This window comes from Pieris rapae, chromosome 4 (assembly GCF_905147795.1).
Source record: "Pieris rapae chromosome 4, ilPieRapa1.1, whole genome shotgun sequence".
NCBI lineage: Eukaryota > Metazoa > Arthropoda > Insecta > Lepidoptera > Pieridae > Pieris > Pieris rapae.
The window spans coordinates 7,306,480-7,314,342 of record NC_059512.1 but is presented as its reverse complement, the minus strand read 5'-3'; positions in this window follow the sequence as shown (position 1 = coordinate 7,314,342).

Genomic DNA, 7,863 nt, shown 5'->3' with positions numbered 1-7,863 from the left:
TAGTGTGACGTAAGCACAGTTTGCGTGCGTCGCGTAAGTGTGCCTTGGGCAAGGTCAGGGCTATCTGATCAATGGTCAACTTGTGCGGTGAAATCGATTCTATTTACGCGCTCATAGAGATCACTCTTTTCGTATAAATGTTTGAAAAAAATACGTCGATTTGAATTAAGAATATGATTTAAGCACTGTTCGGCTTTATTTTTTCCACCTATTATTGAAAAATCTCATTTGTATTAGGAACTTAAAGTATATGTTTGAAGTACCGCATATAGTTTAAAAAATTATTTTAAAACGAAACTAATTTAATAAAGTCCTTAATAGATTCATACAGTTTTACTAAACAAATGTATAATTTAAAATTCACTTTTTTTCTGCTCCTAATAAAAACGTTTTATACAAAACTGTGTATTGCCTGATATTAATTTTAACAAATTATATTAACATTAAGCAGATTAAAAACGAACAATTACAATATACCCAATGACCCAATGCATTTGTTTTTTATATGGTTTAATGTTAAACCGAACTGTACAATTAATCACTATATTAATAAATTTGTAATCAAACGAATTTACAAAGTTCATTGACCCATTTCCCTTAATCGATACTTGTGACGTCATCATTTTGTGCACCTTGCACTTATCGACAATACCGTTATTGGTTATTTTAGTTAATATAATTTAACTGATTCAAACACGTTATTATGACAATTACAACAAAACAAGCCAGCTAGTGTGTTTATGGTACAGCAGATATCTATGATTAATATAGTTACATTAAAAAATCAGTGGTGTTACTACATGATCATTTGTCAATCTAAGAGCCAAGTAGGTGATCAGCCTCATGGGCCTGACACAGCCGTTGACTTTTGGGTCTAGTCAAGCCGGTTTCCTCACGATGCTTTCCTTAACCGTTCGAGTGAATGTTAAATGCGCATATAGAATGTAAGCATTGGTGCATTGGTATCAATCCCTGAGGATAAAACCCCGCACAAGCTACACACAACTCGTAGTTCAATAAGATAATAAAATTTGTTGAGGTATTTTATATGCTAATTAGGCGTGGGATATTTTATAACACTTAATTTTCCTACGTACGTTTTCATAGTTATAATGTTTTGATTATTAATTATTGTAGTATTAACGGTAACTTATAATTGTTATTAGTAAATATCTTTATGGGCAAATCCTAGGCAATACGCGGGTTGGTAAGTAAGAAGTGCTTCTGTCAAGAAATTCATAGGGTTTCTTATTCCAAATTATAGTTTAAGTTGTTTACTACCAAACTTTGGTTTTAAATGAACTAAAAACAAGTGAATGATTTTAAAATTATCACAAAATTAATAATTACTTTAGCCTCTTTTAAAAGTCTTCTACATAAATCATATCCTATAATCAATCGTGACTTTTGCCATTCATATACATATTTAATATTTTATTCTATTTAAATAACGTTTGTTTATTGTATAATTATTTAGTGTTACTTGTGATTTTATTTTGTTTTGATTATGGCCTTAGTATTTTTCTTTCCTTAGCTATAAGACAGCACGTCGCATATATAATAATTTATGTTACTTGTCTTTATTTATAACGTAACGAAGTTTAAATAAATACATAATAACTCAGTTTTTGACAAGACAAGTAATAACATTCGCTTTGAGATCCTCATAAATATCTTCATAAATTATAAATTCTTTAGGGTGACGTATAAATCGATACACTAGCAGGGGTGGCAGATTCTTGTGGGGCAGAAAAAAGCGAAAAGCAATCAGTGTGTCGTAATTAGTGGGTATAGGGTGCGTTGCCATGGCAACGGCGTCCATACTCGGCTAACCCATGGTGTTAATTTCCAGCCAAATTAATCGAATCAAACTATCGTATCGATTTTCTTGTCTGTACTTGGGCTTGTGAAAGGAATATTGTATAAATATTGTATTGAAAGACTTGAGAATTTAAGACGTCTCCACAGCGGGATTTTGTTTTTGAACTTGGGACAATTTAATAATTAGTATTACAAATTGATTAATATTTTGTTGTAATTATAATTATAATTTTAGCCTAAGTTGTGTGTAATATATAAGATAGTAAATACAATATGCTTTTTATTTTTTTTTACATAATACTCTACTCCACCGTGTCCAGGGACTATGATGCAGCTGTTATTAGTACATAGATATTTTATTTATTTTAAAAAGTAGCTACAATTATATAGTAAATATTAAATTATGATTAAGCTTTTAAAATAATAATTTAATAACCTTATATAAAAGTATGCTTATACAACTATTATCAGTCAAATTAAAAGTAATTAATCGATGTAGACGAAGTTTAACCAACATACATTAAATATATTGGCTGGAAATTTCATAATTAATAGTGTCTTACTTCACTCTAATAGTAAAATTTAAATCTTTTGCATTTTGTAACAGCCGTACAATTCTTTCTTCTTTATAGTTTTGAAGTATAGATTTATTTAGATATTGAATCGTTCGCGCCAGTTTAAAAATTAAAGTAGACATAATTATAACAAGCAATTTCAACATTGAACTCAAGACGGTCTGCGGTCTAACAAAAATGAAGGGACGTTTTTGAGTTCTTCCAAAGTTCGATAATTTATTGCCGAAATAATATAATTACGGTCTGACGGATTGGCTGTGAGCGGAAATTCCAAATTATCGAAGAAATTAAAGCGGAAACATTTGGCCACCGCCGCTAGCAAGATGGCGCGCGATTATATTGTCTGTCTAATTTATGAATAACAATAATTACAAACCTAATTGTTTATTTACTCTGTAATCATGAGGCCGTGAATACTTAGATGTTACTTAAAGCTATAATTAATAAGTATAATATTGACACTTACACTATTCATAAGTGTCAAACCAATTGCACAATTTTCAGTAGCCTCTATCTCGTTTCATCAACACAATAACAGAATTTGATAGAAAAAGACAAAAGATTATCAACAGAGTGAGTCTTCAAATCAGTTTCTAGTTAGTAAATGATATTTTAATAATAATTAATGTTTGGATTAAATAAATATATGTTACTTATACGCACCTTGACATAGTTGAAACATATTAAATTTGCCATCCGTCGTCAGACACAGCTCACAAACAGTCAAATAAACACAACTTTATCTGATAACACAAAAGTGTTCCTTTAAACTATGTATTAACTGTAAGAAAAGTAACCTTTAAAATGCAATATTAATTGCTATTATTCAGAAACAAATAATAAATCATTTAAAAATAAATCACTCAGGGCAACGTGAAATACTTCTCCTAAACAAAGGAGCATTGTGTATGCAAAAATGCATTCTGTAAATATTTTTCGTCGCCTACCATTCACGACCATTTTTTATATCAAAGCGATGTATCGATAAAATATCGGAACCGTGTAGAGCGATCACGATTGCTTTTTTAACTAAGGAAACAAGCTGTGTCGGCATTCAGTCCGTTCATAGTAGCCATACCAGGTTTCTTTTATAATAAATGTCAATTATATTGAGCATAACCGAGATTCCTTATTTGATTTATCGTTTCTGCCTCAATTTGTACACGAAATGACATTATGACGTCTTTATTTATTTTCATCGATTAAACAAAATGCAAATATTTTTTTGTTAACGATACTTTCCCGAGCCAACGGCCTCTATTTAAATGCATTTTGGCATTAAGACAAAAATAATGGCCCATTTGTAAACACTATAGGAATACAGAATAAGCCGTAGATACCCATCTATCTGTGCCAAATGTGCCTAAGTGTTGCGAGATTTTACAATTTACCGTTCGACATGTAATAGAATCTACTTGACCAACATTATATTCGTTTAACAATAGGTTTTATGCATTCGATGAGGTGAAAGTTGGCAAGATTTATTGCGAACCCTTTAAGATTTCAAACGCCAACTGGGGAGAAGTTTTTATTATAAGATTGTCAGTATATTAATATGAATCAGCGAGCCCGAATTCTGATTGGAATATCTCACATCGCGACTTATTCTCACTTCAGTTTTTCGAAGCCCAATAAATCAGCTGTGAGCCTAATTAAAAATTCACCCGTATGCAAAACGATTGCATCTCGACGTTTACGATATTTCGTCGGTCATTCGCAAATGCATAAACTTTCTAATTTGCAGCCGAGCAGATAAAGTGGCCGAACAATAAAAACAACACCTCGAGAAAACTATAAAATTATATTGCGAACTGTCAATGTTCAATTTTGTTCTGACCACACCCGAAACCCGGCTGATACTCCAGCCTTAATGTCTGTCAAAGAGGCAATTAAAGATGTTTGATGTCGTAATAAAACGTTCACTTAATTTCATCTCCGGATATGGAATTTGCATTTTTACATCACACTTGCTTTACCGATGTGAGAATTTATTATTTTTTTAAACGGCCGCTATCAATTTTATTTAGTACAGCCACAAATTGAATACATTAACGTTAATAGTGCTATTATTATCGTCGGGAGAATGCAAAAAAGTAAAAAAATATAAATGAATTTATTCTTATTGGGTAAAACAAGATTAAAAAGGTTTATTTACCTTCGTCTTAGAACTAATCGGAAATAAAATATTCACCCGCGAACTCTTGGAAATTGCGATTTAACCTTTCCGAGGCCAGTAATTTATTTTTAAAGCTCGTAAAATCTCACTCTTTAAGCAATAAAAGTAACATTTTAACAGAGTTAGCAACTCGGGCCCCGATTATGGCGTTCGTTAAAGCCTTCGCATTCAGAAATCACTTGTAAACATTGTGACACTAAGAACTGACGTCAGGTTTGCGCTTAAAACGCTGATAGCGGCTGGCTAACCGTATTTACATACATTAGACCGAAACTAGTCACGCTCGCTGTTCAAAATAAACACTTGCACGCGAAAAATTTCTAGAGCGCATTTTTGCATAACACGCAAGTATTTCACGTAACCTTAACGATAACAAACGAAACAAAAACTGCGAGGGTGAGATGAGAAAAGTTACTTCAAGAATATACGGAAGTTAATTAGAAGTGGAACGAAAAACAACCGTAACTGGTGCCGAAGTTGGCCGTTCTAGTGCGGCCAATGGTACAAGGCACCCACACAGCGGCAGCCCTCACCACCGCACCTAGCATTTGCATACCGCCCGCCCAGGCGCGCGCCGACGCCCAGCTTGAGCGACAGGGACGGAATACGTTACGCAAATTTGACACTGCATTCCGAATTTGAATTTTTAATTTTTAATCTCTCAAAATTGAAGACAATCGAAGCTTCTATAACATTCAAATATCGAATGCGGCGAGTAAAGTTTGTAATATCAATTCTTGGGTTTATTGTCGTTGGTACGCAAATTAGACTGCGCGGCGCATGGAAAAGGATGAAAATAAATTTATCGCCGTCGTCGGAGAAACGACACCGGATGAGATGTTTAGAAGATGTGTATGAATGGAGGTGAGGGATGTGATCATAATTACTTCACGTACACCTGATAGATTGCAGAGATTACGTAGTTTCTCTGACTTTGAGAATGTATTTTTACAAGTCTCGCAAAAATCCTGAATATTGATGAAGAATGTATGTACGTTTGATTCAACACTAAGTGTCTCGCCTTAATGAAAACACACAACAGACAAGAACATTGTAATTACGAGGACTACAAGATTTATTACACAAGGATAGGAAACTAAGCACACGTGACCGAAGTCTGTATGCGGAGTTAATTGCGAAACTAAATTAATACGAAGAAAACTATATCTTATTTTTATAGAAATTCATGCGAATTTTCCGTGTTTATTTTCGCTTGAGACGTTGCTCGGTCGTTGTAGCATGTGCATATGCATTGCATAGACGTGTGAGGGCACAGCTACAGAACATGTAGTTAATTTTTGCGCAAAGCTTGTGGGAGCGAGATGGTTGCTCATTTACAAGTAGTTTGCCTAAGTGCGAACGAGATGGAGACGTTGGGGGTTAATTAATGAACGTGGAAGCTTGTGCTCTTTATTGCTTTCGTGGCTGGACGCTAAGACGTCGACGCTTAAGTTTTCCCAGCAAAATAGTGCCATGAAAATTTTCCGATAATATCATGCTTGCTAAGGAAAATGTAAAATTCATTAAGCTGGGGAATTGAATTAGTTTTCTTACGCTGAGTTTAATTAAATGCATTCTGTAGAGTTCCTTTTATGTAATGAGATTTATCTTATACAAATGCATCAAGTTAGAATCATCACTAACTGACTGTAAACAGAGTGGTAACTGACAAAATATCCAATATGAAAATTAATTTCTAATATTTCTCTTTGGCGATTATCAAAGTACAAAAAGAACAAGCAATCAAAAGCAGATTTTAAAGAATTGTGTCAAATATGACACAACACTTTTCCGTGCCATGTGAGGCCTGTTATGTTTAATTGATTGATAAAAATATATTTCTTAAAAAAGTTCAAGAATTTTAATAAACATAAGTTATATGTAAACAAAGCATTCCTAAATACACTATATACTATATCCATGAAGATAGGATAGTAAACGCTTAATGCGGGGGATGTTTTCTTAATTTCATCTCTGCGTGAGGGTAGCGGTTAAGAAATTAAGAGAATGCCGGCGCGTCTGTGAGCCACTTAGACGAACGTCAGATTAGGAACTAACACCAAGTGTAGCTATACTAAACAACTTAATTTGGAGCAGGAAAATAAGTTCCAAATAATAATCCTAATTTATTACTTATTGGTAGGATAAACATTATTGGTGCGTTTCACGACCGGCAGATAGCGCTATTCGTCATGAAACGCAATGTATCTTATTCGGAACTTTTATCTTCTGAATAATTATAGTGTTGCATAGCTATTTGAACCATTATTCATATATTGTGAAACAGACCTTTAGTGTTTTATAATATTTTGACACTATAATAATTGTTAATTATAATAGTATTTTATACTTGAAAATAGTATTTTTTTACAAAGTCACTAAAGAGGCAGATTTAGGTCAATACTGCGTCCGTACTCAATACGGTCCAAAAGGGTAAAATTTCAAACGTTTTGTATGCAAGATTGCTGTAGTTCTCTCAATATTCATAGGCCTGATGACGCAATCTTGGTATCGCGTGTAGTAAAAACTCATTATCGAAATCAATGTCCCGGTATTGCAAGGCTCTGTCAAGTCTTTAAGCAACTACACACTTGTGACATTGTTATCCTGCATATAACTATTGGCAATATATATTTAATATATGAATATTTGGTACTTCAACTGGAAACAATTCAAATAGGCAAAATAAAATCAACCTATAAACATAATAATACATTAGAATAAGAAATTTAATTTAATAATCATTAATAATTAAAACAAGCGGAAGAAATAAAGGTAATAATAATCTATAGCTTTGCTTTGTATGGAATATGACCTAATCTTTGTAAATGGTTTTTGTTCTAATAAGATCTTAAGGTCTGTTAATTGGGACTATAATACTTTGCTATTGCTTTTTGTCAGGACTATAGTTTAATTTACTTACAAAATTACTAAATATAACTCCTTAATATTTATAAAAATAAATGATAGTGTATGTATGCCAAATAGATTTTTTTTTAATTTAAAAAATCTAATTATTAATAGTTAACCAAGTAAAAAATAATGATTGCTGACGTACCGCCGCGGGCATAGGTCAAAGGGGACCATGCAATCGAATGTCAAGTTCAATAGTATGTATCGATAGAAGTTTGTATTCAAAGTCAAAGAAAACTTTGTTTCAAATTACCTTTAAACAATGCATTTTGTATGGTATTTTTTTATTTACGTCGGTTATCACTTCTACCGATTTCAAGTAACTTGGTTTAAATTAAATATTCAATATCAAATACCTATATCGACCTATATATTTTC